The following is a 13,912-nucleotide window of genomic DNA, read 5'->3' as shown; positions in this document are numbered from 1 at the left end:
ACTATAAACTTTCCTCCTATAGTTAGTTCAGCCTACACCCAGGAATGAACAAGAACAGCTAGGAGGTTAGAAGCAAGATGGAGTTGGTTAGGTCAGATCTCTGTCACTGTCTTAGTTACAATTTTGCAATGGTAGTTTCACCTGTGTCCATATTCCCATGACACTCATGATATAAGCTGCTAGCTACTCACTGAAAGTGATAGGGACAAGAGGCAGAGAAATTCTAGGCAGAAAAAGATGGGGTCCCTGGTGAATCCCCACCCTTAAGCCTAGAACTGCGGCCCAAAGTGAGAACATGCATTCCTGTTTTCCTGCTTGAATGTTGCCTTTTCCAAAACCACCCATGGCCCATCCTGCCCCCCATCCTGTACCCATAAAAACCCCATCCTCCACTGGAAAAGAGCAGACAAGAAGAGAAGAGGAGAAGCATCTGGATGTTGGAGACTGCAGTTTGACGTCAGAGGGAAGCAGCTTGACTTCAGAGGGATGGCTTGACTGTGGGACTTTGGAGTCCAGCTGCAGATGGCCAGACTTCAGGGTAAGAATACCTTCCCACCCCATCCCCTTTCCCACTCTCCCTCCCACTGAGAGCCACTTCCATTAGCAATAAAATCCCCTACATTTACTATCCTTCAATTGGTTTGTGTGACCTGATTTTTCCCAGATGCCAGACAAGAGCTCAGGGTATAGAAAGCTGTCACACTTACCCTCTGCCCCTGTGAAAAGGTGGAGGGTCCACTGAGCTGTTAAACATTTAATCTGTCCATGGACAGGAAGCTAAAAGAGCACTGTAACATACACCTTCTGGGGCTTCAGGGGTTGCAAGCACCTCCTAGATGTGGCCGTGGGGCAGCATGGAGTTTTGCTTCTGCCAGCACCCAAAAGCACTTGCTTTGGCTCCTGTACCCGCTCACCTGTGTGCTCCCCATCCCATGAGGGGTTGAGAGCTGTGGACTGAGTAAGTGAGGCACCCCTGCTGGGGGGCCCATAAAGGGGTCAAGGAAAATTTCCTGTTTCAGAAGCATCTGTGGCTCTCTTTGTCTTGTGGATTTCTTTGGAGGCAGGAGCATGCTCAGCCTGTGCACAGTTCAGGTTTGAAGTGCAGGGAGTTGATGCTCCTGGGAGAAGTCTTCAACTAATGACAGATGGGAGTTGGGGGATAAATACCCTGACTTCCTTATCCCTCCACTGGAACAACTCTGAGGCTGTTTTGCACAGTCTCCCAGAGGATCCCAGTGGAATTGAGCCCCAGTTTCCCACAGCAAACCTATGTTGACTTCCTGTCCTCCATTCCTCAGTCCCATATTGGTGCTTCTTGAGATCTCCTTCCAAATAAACTACTTGTAGTTGAATCTTTGTTTTAGGGTCTGCTTTCGGGAAAGCTTAGCTTAAAAGACACAATCTATAGTAAGTATAATTAAACAGGATCAGCAAGAATGGGAGGAAATTTCTACCATTAAGCAGTTGGCAGCAGAGGTGGGAGGAGGGAGATGAATGGTTGGTAAACCTTTATGATCACAGCTGAATACCTGCCTAAGAAGGGCTACTTAGAGGACAAGACTGCTGGCAGTAATATTGTAGTGGGTTGATAAGTGTTCTTCAACATATATGATTACCCCGAACCTCAGAATGTAACCTTATTTGGAAATAGGGTATTTGCACATGTAATTAGTTAAAGTGAAGTCATATTGGATTATGGTAGGCCCTAAATTCAATGTCTGGTGACTTTATAAGAAGAGAGTTGAACACACAGAGTTTCACATAGTGAAGAAAGCCATGTGATAACAGAGTCAGAGACTGGAGTGATGCAGCTACAAGCAGAGGAGTGCTAAAGATTACTGGGAGCCACCAGAAACTAGGAAGAAGCCAGGAAGGATTCTTCCCTGGAGTCCTCAAAGGGAGCATGGCCCTGCTAACACCTTGACCTTGGATTTCTAGCCTCTAGAATTGTATGAGAATAAATTCCTGTTGTTTTAAGCCACCCAGTTTGTGGTACTTTGTTACAGCAGCTTTAGGGAACCAATACAAATATAAAAACAAGAAAAGAAATGTGGGAACTATAAAGTGCTGTATAAATACAAAGTGGTGTTTTTTCTTTCCTACGATTATTTTTCTTTCAATTCCCTACTTCTCTAGGCTACCTGTAGAGTTCATTAATTAGATGGGAAGCTCCAAAAGAAATCTAGCAGTCTCTGTTTCTTCTTTTTTTGTCTCACATTGCGTTGCCCTGCAGATCCGAGTCTGCAGAGGCCAGCTCCATGCTTGCTGAGATAGATGCCTGTTCTGAGCTTAAGGGTGAGGAGGGTGGAGGTGGGCACTGCAGTGAGCGCAGAAGCGCTGAAAAATGTCAGCATGATGGTCTCTCAGTGGGTAGGGAGAATGTTCTGCTGCCTAATGAGCTTTGAAAAATACAGTCGGCTCTTTGTATACACAGGTTCTGCATCTGTGGATTCAACCAGCCATGGGTCAGAAATATTTTTTTAAAAATTTTATCTGAACATGTATAGACTGTTTTCCTTGTCATTGTTGTCTAAACAATACAGCATAATGACTATTTACATGTCATTTACATTGTATTAGTTATTATAAGTAATCTAGAGATGATTTAAAGTAAATGGGTGGATGTGCATCATAATATGAAAATACTATACCATTTTATGTCAAGGACTTAAAATCTGAAGATTTTGGTGTCTTATGGTGGGGTTTGGGGTCCTGGAAACAATCCCCAATGGATACCTAGAGACGACTGTATTTATAAGGTAACTTTAAAGCTAGTTATTAGAAAATTGGGTAAGAAGCACAAAGAAAGAGAGAATATGCTATGTTAAGAGAGCAGTGATGATTAGGAACGGGGATGGAGACTGCCTGAGTTCTCCAATCTTACCCCAGAGCCACCTCACTATTTCCTCTCTTTATAGTCTTTGATGAGGTAATGGAAGGGCCTCCTCTGATTTTAGGCATCTGGATCTACCTTCCTTTGGTCTCAGGTCATAGACACCCTATCACCATAGAGTATGATTCAATGAGGGAGCACTTCCTGTCTTTAAATACTTTCCCCACTTGCTACCTTAATCTGTTTTTAATAGTTGACCAATTTGCATGGAAAAACCAAAACCAAAACAAAACACCAAGGAGTTCATATGCAAGTGACCTGAGGCCAATAACATATTAGCTTAAATTCTGACTTAAGTGTCAACAATTGTCATTGAAGCAAGTTTTGAGGAGGAAGAAGAAAGAGAGCAGGCAAACTCTCAAACAACTCTGACTCTTCTCAGTAACAGGTTTGAGCACCGTACTCCCTAGAGGTTAAGCACTCCAGACAAGCTACCCCTGTCTTTCTGTCATCAAACTTCTCTTCCATAGCAACTCTTCCTTCATACAGTTGTCTTCTATGCCCCTTGCCAGGAAAGTTCTCTTACATTTTGCATACAACTGAATGCATAGACAGCACCTTCTCTATTTAGCTGGAGACAGAAGCCATCTTTAGAAGATCCTTTTTACTGAAAGGTTTATGTGAGTTCATTTGTGATGGTCTGGAGTTGAAGCTATGACCCCAAGCCATAGCACAAAGAGGAGACTCTTCTTGCTTCCTTAAGGCTTCCAAAGTGACAGCAGAATTGGTAGCTGGGAAAGCAGGGAATCCTTGCATAGTGCCCCAGAGTGCCTGTCACACCTGGCCCAGCTTCCCAGTAAACCTATTGATGCCCTCTCATCTAGAGTCCCATCTAGAGCAGGCATACTATCTCAGATAATAATAAAAAATACTCATTGTTGGCATGTGCTGTCTTAAGTATATTATCTCAGTTGACCCTCAAGGCATTCTACAAAGTAGATAATCCATTTTACAGATGAGGAAGTAGAAGCTTACAGAGGTTAATGTTCCTAAGGTCACATAATTCATATGTAGCATAACCAAGATTTGAATCCACACCTCTCTACAAGGCTCTACTTCATGAAGTTCTTCCAGTTCTTTCCTCAGTTATTCTCTAGACACCTCCTTCCCCTTTTCTCTTTCCAGCCTGATGAATAAATGCAGAGCAAGAGCTGTCATTGCTTCATCTTCCCAGGATCTTGGAATCACTTGCATAAGTCAAAGAGAAAGGTAGGATAGGCAGAGATAGTTAATTTTGCTTCAGTCTCTTTTCTAACCCCAAATTGTTCTTTCCAAGTATTTTATCGAGCCGCTGGGCTACCTCCTAGAGTGAGACCCTTCATGGCATCTCTCTGGCCTCTCTGGCAGCTTCTACTTCCATGCCCAGAACAGTCTCTCTTTGAAAGGTAATGGAGACAAAGCTTCAAAATAATTCTTCTGTAGATCTTTATATAAACATGTGTGAGGGCTTTTAAGAGGAGAGTTATGACTTCCAGCAAGAGTTTGACCTCCTTTCTTTCCTTTTCCTCCCAAGGTAGATACATCCCAGATACCAGACAAGTAGTTAGCTCATCTTTGGCTCATGAACCGCAATGGGGCTAGAAAGGATGTTATGTTTATCAACATGACCTCTATCCTTAAAATCCTGATTCTGTCCCCACCACCCCCCTTTTTTTTTGGCCTGGCTGTTCCGTTTTGAGAGCATCACTATTGGGCGTGGATGGGGAGGTGGAGAGGAGAAGGACTAGGTTACTGGCCCCTGATTCTCTAGGGCTGGTCTGGCCATGCTCAGAGGCATGGGAAGAATCAGGGACATTCAGAGAAATAAGGGCTCAGGCTAAAGAGCTGACAGCTGGGCTTGTGACGGATACAGCAGTAGCCCTGAGCGATGCCCCCATGGGAAGCCACTATCCTGTAGGGAAAGGGTCAGTCAGTTCTAAAATCAAAGCTAGATTTGTAGGCTGGAGCTGTGGGAGCCAGAGCCCTCTATGCCTGTGAGGCTGCCTGGAGCTCCATGATGTAAGTCAGAGTGAGAATGCCCTGCCAAGCCTTTTCAGGGAAGGATTGGCTCAGGGCCAAAGTTACCTCCCACCCCTCTCTCTGCCAGTTCTCCTCAACCATTTCCATGACTACGGAAAAGGGTAGAAATACACAGTCATTTGATCATCCTTCATCTCGCCACCCCAGGTCATATCCAAAAGGAGCAGAGGAGGACACTGAGTGGGTGGGCAGTGCCAAGCAATTGGCTTTAGGCTGCTGAAAACAGTGGCTCTGGGGGAGTGATGCTCCAGTCCCCTGCAGTGCTAGAGCCAGTCCCTGGTCCGTCCTCCATCTCCCCCTTCCTATGAATAATGTTTTGATGCTCTTCGTAGGTTCCACATTTCTGTGCTGTGACCTACGGTTCCCTGCATAGGACCCTGCAGCCCTCCTTCCAGCTGTCTTTAGCGCCTTGTTTTCCTTAGTCAAGTCCTGCTCCCGGGTAATGTTTGTTTGCAGCTGAGGGCTGCAGAGATGGTGAGATGGCCCCTTCTCTGGTGGGAAGGAAAGAGAAGGGCAGTTATTGACCAGGCAAAATGATGGTTTGTCCTTTGGCTTAACAAAGGGCAAGTGGCTGGGGTGGCAATGGGAGATCAGGAAGCATTTTCAGAGGGTGTGGGGCATGTATGGGCATGTGTTCCAGGGTACTTTGACAAGCAAGGTGTTATTGGTGCGAGGGGCTGCAGAACTGTTAGCACTTAAAGTAGGAAGTAGCTGGGTACTATCTCCAGGAGAAGGAGCTGAAGTCTGTTGAAAACATCCTGGAGGACTTCTTGAGGGCTAAGCAGACATTGCTGCTGATGACGGTGATGATAATGATGATAACAAAATCTTCCTTCCAGGGGCCTACCGTATGTATACCTACTGTGTACTTTAAAACAGCTCTTCATTGGACCATTAGCAACTTGAAATCAGGATGTGGTCTCCATCTCTGTGTCCTCAGTGCCTAATCCTAAAAAGGTGGTCAGTAAATCCCATTTCTACACTCACCAAGCTTCTGCTCTGAGACTGACAGTGCTGGGTGCCGGGAGTTCAGGCATAAATGGAACCCCATTCTCTGCCCTCAAGATGCCCAGAGTACCAGGGGGACATAAACATGAGAACAAAAACAAACAGTGCAGCTGAGAGATTGTAATGCAAACGAAGTACAGTGGGGCCCCAACTCTGTCCTGGGCTGAGGAGGGGCTTTGGAGAGTGGTCACTGCAGAGCTGGGTCTCAAAGGATGTTCGCTGGCTTCAACTGAGGATGACAGGCAGGGAGCAGTGGTCTAGGCTGGCTGTGGAAAGCTGACTCTGCCCAGCTACCCTTCCCTTTTCTGGCTTTAGTCAGGAAAGCTCCTGTGTGGCCAGAACAGTTCTTAAGTAGCAGTGTGAGAAGAAAAGCAGGAAAGACAGGAGGACCTCTTGCTAGATTCAAAACTTAAAGGAAAGCAGAGATAAAAGAAAAGTCTTCAAATCTGATTCCTCCATTCCACAGTCCTGTTGGCTTGGGTATGCCCTCTCCCTGCCCCCACCCTCCACAATGGTTTGTCCTTGTTTCTTCCACCTGCTTCTGACAGGGAATAAAGAGGAGTCACTTATTGCTTTCTGTCCACCCACTCAGTTCCTCGTAGCTGCAGGGCACTGAGAGTCCTGGACTGCTGCATTAACAGCAGCCATAGGCAATCTTGCTGTAGCCATGCTGGGGAGCCTGGGGGTGCACTGAACCTATGTGTGAGGGTGCACATGTGCACTGGCCTCCCTGCTTCCCTATAGCTTCAGAGCCTCATTCCCCATACTCTCTCCTCCCTAAAGCTCTTCCTGAACTTTTCTACCTTACTCATTCGTTTTTTTCCCCATGCACACCCCCATATCCTCCCAAGCCCCTTTCTAACTTATTTCCCCATCCTCTTATGATGCACAAAAATATAATTTTAACAAACATGGGCTTTGGGGTCAGGCTGTGTGATTTGGGAAAAGTTACTCACTTAGCAGAAGCTCAGCATCCTCAACATTTTTACTGTTGGGGTTTCTTTGAGGATAAATAATAGGCATCAACAAATGATTGCTCTTAGCATTACTCACTTCCAACCACTTCCTGCTCCTCACACCTTCCTTGCTTCCCATGCCTTAACTGACCCAGGAGTTAATCTGCGAAGAGTGAGGGCCCTGGTATAAATAGATTCAACTATTTTGTTCTTTGGGAAGACTAAATGCTGGGAAAGCACTGGAGAAAAGTAGACAATCCCCAGGACAAAAGAAGTCTGACCCTCCTCATTCTCATCCTTGTCTTAACATGCATCCTTACTCAATTCTCACAGCAATCCTACAAGGTGGATGCTATTCTTACCATTTTCCAGAGGGTAATGGAGAGAGTAATTAACATCCCCAGAATCAGACAAAGAATAAGTGCAAAGCCAGCTCTTTACCTCAGATGGTTTTTGTTATCTATAAATCAGGGATGCTTAGAGCTAAGAGAAGAGGTGCTTAGAGCTAAGAGAAGAGGTGCTGGCCCATTCTCTCCTTGTCCCGCTGCCCTGCAGTCCTCACTATGCTTGGCTTTCCACTGGAATCTCAGCATCCGGTCAGGCTCACTCCAGGCTCCTGGACTCCATCTGAGGGTCTTAACAGGGACGGGTAGAGGATGTAGAGGAGAAAGGAGGACCTGTGAGAATAGTTACTGCAAGAATACAAGATTTTAAAATTACTCAAAAGTAGGCAGAAGGCCAACGATATGGTAGACAGCTGGCCAAAATGCTTACACAAGAGCATTTGCTGCAGGTGATTAGCAGGATGCACGCAGATGAGCACACATAAAAGCTGACCAGGAGTGCAATTTTCTAGAGTTGGGATAATTGGTGAGAGGCCAGAGAAAAGCAGAAATGGCCAAATTAAAGGAAATGCCCTGCTCCCAACCCACAAAATGGCCAGCAGATGCCAGAGACGTGGAGTCATGAGGAGGTCCTGGCTAAGAGGCCATTCATTTCTCTAATATCTGAAAGAACAGGATAATTTTGCCACTTCATGATAAACCCTCCCTGGAGTTCTGCACGTGTCTCACTGATGCCTTTAAAGGGCATCCAGGTTCCTGGGAAGAGACTTGTGCTGTTTCTTACATTCCCCCTGGCTGGGCCAGCACTGGGAAATTCCACAGGGGAGAAGAGAGGATACAGAACAAGATGGTCTGGTTTTGAAGATGAGAAATGGAGATAGAGGTTGTGCCTTGTTGACAACTACCTGAAAATACCTCCAACCACGTTTCTCTGTCTTCTAGGGTTGGTGGGAATGTTGGGAAGCTGGTGCCAGATGGTGAAGTGAGGGGTTCTTTGGGGCCTGCCAAGCCAGCAGGGGAATTACCCTAGGCCCAGTGAGGGTGCATTGCCAGGGCAGGAGGCAACATCATTGTCAGAAACAGCACCTCATGCCCAGGCAGGCACTGGGGCACATCTGAACTGAAGGGTAAAGCTAGGCCAGAATTGGATATCCAAGGAGTGCAGAGGCAAATAGTGAGGGGGCTGGGGATGGGCACATGGGGTCTGGTTAGCTGGGGCTCTGTCCAGGAATAGGAATATGGGCCACAGGCAGAGTCTGAAGATCTTAGGAAACTGCCTTTTAACTGACCACACAACTCCTAATATTTTTCAGTATGATATGATTGCTTTGGAGGGAGAAAACCTGCCTTTGATAAAGGCTCCTAAGAGTTCCCTGAGCAGGACAAAGAAAGTTCACCCATGATGGGTCACTGCAGCATGGCTGTCCAAGTGGGCGCTGCTTAGAGAAGCTTGGCCAGGGGATCCTGGGACACATCCCCCAGCAGAGCCTCCCTCCCATCTCCTGCAGGTGAGGCCTTGTCTTTACCTCTGCTCTGCAGTTTCCCCACAGGGCCAGGTGCCAGTGGGCAGAAAGGAGCCAAGTGGAAGAGAGAATGCAATGGGCCTCTTTGACCCCAAGCATGTTTCTACCCCTTGACACTGAGTCGCTGCATGGAACTGACTCTAAACCCAACTCCCTTATCTCTAAGGATGCTGCTGGAAGCCTGTTTGTACTCTCTTAGGGTTGGGCTTGCCTCATCCTGCCCAGAGGGCACCTGGCAGCCTCTGAAGGGTGACATAAAGCCTCTTTCTAAGGCAAGTTTTCTTCCCAGAGAACAAGTGTAACCAGATTGGAAAAAAGCAGAAGCTGTGAGGTCAGTTAAGGGGGCGAGGGGTTGCAGGGTGGGGGTGGGGGGTGGTGGGGGAATTGGGACGGGTTCTTCATTGTCCAAGTCCTTTTGGTTTTTGAGGATCTTAATCATTCTTAAAGGTCAGCTCAACTCTGCAGCCTTTGGAGCCTTTGGTCTGTTCTCACCACCCAATTTTTATTGATATATACGTTTCCTTGTCTTCTGGCTTCAGGGTGCTGTTAGACCTCTAAACTCTCAGAACATCATTTTCAGGCCTGTCACCACCTAAGGATGACATGGAAATGGAGCAATGGCCTAACGACTACTAGAGCAGTGCTATTGCTTTTCTTTTCTTTTCTTTGAGACGGAATCTCACTCTGTCACCCAGGCTGGAGTGCAGTGGCGCAATCTTGGCTTACTGCAAGCTCCACCTCCCAGGTTCACACCATTCTCTGGCCTCAGCCTCCTGAGTAGCTGGGACTACAGGCGCCCGCCACCACGCCCGGCTAATTTTTTTTTATTTTTAATAGAGATGGGGGTTTCACCATGTTAGCCAGGATGGTCTCGATCTCCTGAACTCATGATCTGCCTGCCTCTGCCTCCCAAAGTGCTGGGATTACAGGCGTGAGCCACTGCGCCTGGCTGTGCTATTGCTTTTCAAACTTCCATGTGTGTAGGAATTCCTTAGGGATCTGAGTGGGGTCTGAGACTCTGCACTTTTAATGAGCTCCTAGCCAGAAGTTGGCAAAAAAAAAAAAAAAAAAAATTTCTGTAATGGGCCAAATAGCAAATATTTTCAGCTTTGTAAGTCATATGGTCCCTGTTGCGACTGCTGAACTCTGTTACGCTAGGGCAAAAGCAGCCCTTGATAATTCATAAACCAATGGATGTGGCTGTGTTCCAATAAAACTTTACTGACAAAAATGGGCAGTGGCTATGGCAGGCTGGATTTGGCTCTGAACTCATTCTAGATGATATGGACATTGCTGGCTCATGGTCCTCACTTTGAGTAGTGAGGCATGGGAAGGTTCAGCCAGCTGAAGACTATTAGACTTTTGTGGAGAGGACCCCAGAAGAGCCATTTCCCTGCAGAGGGTACTACAGGCATCTGCAGAAGCATGGGACCCTCTGAGTTACAGGGAACTAGTTGCACTTATTTTTATCACAAAAGGCCTGGGGGAGACTCAATGAAGATGGAAATTTTGACCTATAAATTTTTCAGTGGCATTTATATTTTTTCTTCAGTCTGGGAAAGTTCTTCCTTGAGGCTGATTTATGTTAAATGACCCAAAGGAACCTGACCTGCTTTCATTAATTTTTTTTCTTGGATCTTTCCCAGTATTGGGAGGAGAGGGAAGAATGAAAGATTATAGTCTGTGTGGGGATCTAGAACCCTGATTATGACCGTCCCCTGAACCCAGACACCTGCACACACTTCCAGAAGACTTCCACATTGCCCTGTCCCAGGCCTGCTTGTCCTAAATAGATCATTGTGGAGAGGAATTAATTCATGACTTCTTGTTCTTTTCCAGGGGGAAGTTGACTCAACTCAGAAAAATGGGGCATTAATGCTGTTATTTAATGTCATTTATCAATGCAGCATTATGATTAAGAGTTCAGATTTTAAAGACAGTCAAACCTAAGTTTCCCTAAGTTTCACTGTGCCACTTAGCTAGCTGTGTGGGCAACTTATGTAGACCACATTTTCTCTGACTGAGAGTAGAACAGTGGTTACCAGAGACTGGGGAAGGGATAAAAGAGGAGTACATAGGGAAAGATTGATCAACAGGTACAAAGTCACAATTAGATGGGAGGAATAAGTTCTGAGGTTCTAGTGCACAGTAGGGTGACAATGATTAACAGTGAGACATGATATATTACAAATAGTTAGAAGACAGGTTTTTGAATATCCTCACCACAAAGAAATGATAAATATGTGATTTATCATGCTAAATACCCTAATTTGATCATCATACAACATATATATGTATAATATAAAAACATCAGATTTTACCCCATAAATATGCACAATTACAATGTGTCAATTAAAATTTTTTAGGTAAATTAAAAAATAAATTTAAAACTCCTTTTTTGACTAAAAATGTAACACACCTTAGAATGAAAATATTAAAAAATTATAAAAATATTTAACATAAAAGTTAAAAAGTTCCCTACCTAAAATTTCTATTCTCATCCCAGGATAGCCACTGTTGATGACTTGATATATATATTCTTCCAGTATTTAAAAAAATGAATATTGTAAAATAAAAAACATTTTTCTCAAGTGGTCATATGCTGTCTATTGTTACTATTACTATTATTACTGAACTTGCTTTTTCCTATTACCATATCCTATATATCTTTCAGTGTCAGTACATGAAGATATTTTTTCTTTTTAACTAGCATATGGGATACTGCTGTGCCATAATTTAATCAGTTTAGGACATGACATTTGTTTAGCCCCATTAAGTCCCAGTTTCCTCATAGTTTCAATAAGAATGATAACAGTACGATTTCATAGGGTTGTTGTAAGGATTAAATAAGCTTTTTTTGTTTGTTTGTTTATTTTATTTATTTATTTTTTTTGAGACGGAGTTTTGCTCTTATTGCCCAGGCTGGATTGCAATGGCACGATCTCAGCTCATTGCAATCTCAGCCTCCCAGATTTAAGCAATTCTCCTGCCTCAGCCTTCCCAAGTAGCTGGGATTATAGGCATGTGCCACCAAACCCGGCTAATTTTGTATTTTTAGTAGAGATGAGGTTGCTCCATGTGGGTCAGGCTGGTCTCAAACTCCCGACCTCAGGTGATCCACCCACCTCGGCCTCCCAAAGTGCTGGGATTACAGGCATGAGCCACCACGCCTGGCTGGATTAAATAAGTTTTTAATTGAAAAGGATTGAGTATAGTGCCCGCCATATTTTAAACAATTAATGGTAGTAATATATCATTTATGTCTTGTATCTGCATCCCAAGGGCTTAAAATTCACACATCCTACCAACTCATGGAGTTAAGTATACAAATGAAACACAAACATAGATGGAATGGATGACCTGTAAATGCTCATATCACTGCAAAGTGGCCTAGCATCTTAAGTTTCCAGATGTGAACACTATTCACTGAATCTAAACAATGGACAAGATATAGTTGAAAGGTAAAAATCACTTGGGCCCTGAATCTTTTTTTTTTTAACCTTTTTTTTTATTATTATACTTTAAGTTCTAGGGTACATGTGCACAATGTGCAGGTTTGTTACATATGTATACATGTGCCATGTTGGTGTGCTGCACCCATTAAATCGTCATTTACATTAGGTATATCTCCTAACGCTATCCCTCCCCCCTCCCCCCACCCCATGACAGGCCCCGGTGTGTGATGTTCCCCTTCCTGTGTCCAAGTGTTGACTGCATTTCTCACTTATGCATTGTAGACATAGCCAAAAGTGTAATAGGGCTGGCTGCTTGCTTTGTACTGTGCCCAATTCATTGACATACAAACTGAGGGTTTATAAAGAGTAATTTTGATTTAGTGGCACAATGTAATGAAAAGTGCACTTGGCTTGGAATCAGAAGACATAGACTCAAAGCTGGGCTCTGCTGCCCACAGGTCTGTGACCGAACAGTCTTCCTATACCTCAGTTTTCTGATCAGTAAAGTAGGATCAAAAAATGAGTCTACCTCCCAGACTTTCTGTGAGTATTAAAATAATAAAAGCACCTAAAAAAGTTCTTATTGAGATCAGTAAATGTTGAGTACATGAATTACTCATGATACATAATTAATCAAGTGTACTCAAATAGGAAGAGAAGATAACTGTGCAGAAGAAAAGTCAGACTAGGCAAGTGAGAGTAATATAATCTCAGACTATGTTCACAGAAACTTGTTGATATGATGTGGCTGTTCTGTAACTGCCCAATGGGTTCACCTTGCCAGCTACCTAGACAGAACCAATTTATTAAGACAGGGGAATTGCAATGAAGAAAGAGTAATTCATGCAGAACCGGCTGTGTGGGATATGTGAATTTTATTATTACTCAAATCAGTCTCCCTGAGCTTTCAGGGATCAGAGTTTTTAAAGATAATTTGGCGGGCAGAGGCTTGGGAAGTGGGGAATGCTGATTGGTCAGGTTGGAGATGGAATCGTAGGGGGTTGAAGTGAGTTTTTCTTGGTGTCTTCTGTTCCTGAGTGGGTTGGCAGAACTGATTGAGCCAGATTACCATTCTGGGTGGTGTCAGCTGATCCATGAATGCAGGGTCTGCAAAATATCTCAAGCACTGATCTTAGGTTTTACAATAGTGATATTATTCCCAAAAGCAACTTGGGGAGGTTCAGAGTCTTGGAGCCAGAGGCTGCACAACCCGTAAACTGTAATTTCTAATCTTGTAGCTAATTTGTTAGTCCTGCAAAGGCAGACTGGTCCTGAGGCAAGAAGATGGCCTTTTCAGGAAAGGGCTGTTATCAATGTTGTTTCTAAGTCAAGCTGTGAACTGAATCCATCCCCAAAGTTAGTTCCGTCTACACCCAGGAATGAGCAAGGACAACTTAACAGTTAGAAGATAGAGCTTGTTAGGTCTGATTTCTTTCACTGTCATAATTTCCTCAGTTATAATTTTGTAAATGTGGTTTCAGTTCCACTCCACAATGCACAGGTCATGTTTCAGGTCTCATGTGCTAGGCTGAGCAGAGGAAACTAGGTAGAGAACATACAGGACATGTGGCCACCCTCCTGCCCTTGAAATACCTGAAGGCCTTCTCTGTAACCCAAGACTAGTTCCACCTGAGTCTTTGGGGGAAAATTTGGGATAATTTGATTCAGTATTTGGAGAACTTTTTCATGGGCAGATCTGATTATAGAAAGAATA

This window comes from Pan troglodytes, chromosome 1 (assembly GCF_028858775.2).
Source record: "Pan troglodytes isolate AG18354 chromosome 1, NHGRI_mPanTro3-v2.0_pri, whole genome shotgun sequence".
Classification (NCBI taxonomy): domain Eukaryota; kingdom Metazoa; phylum Chordata; class Mammalia; order Primates; family Hominidae; genus Pan; species Pan troglodytes.
The sequence above is the reverse complement of the archived record's forward strand: the minus strand, read 5'-3'. Positions refer to the sequence as shown.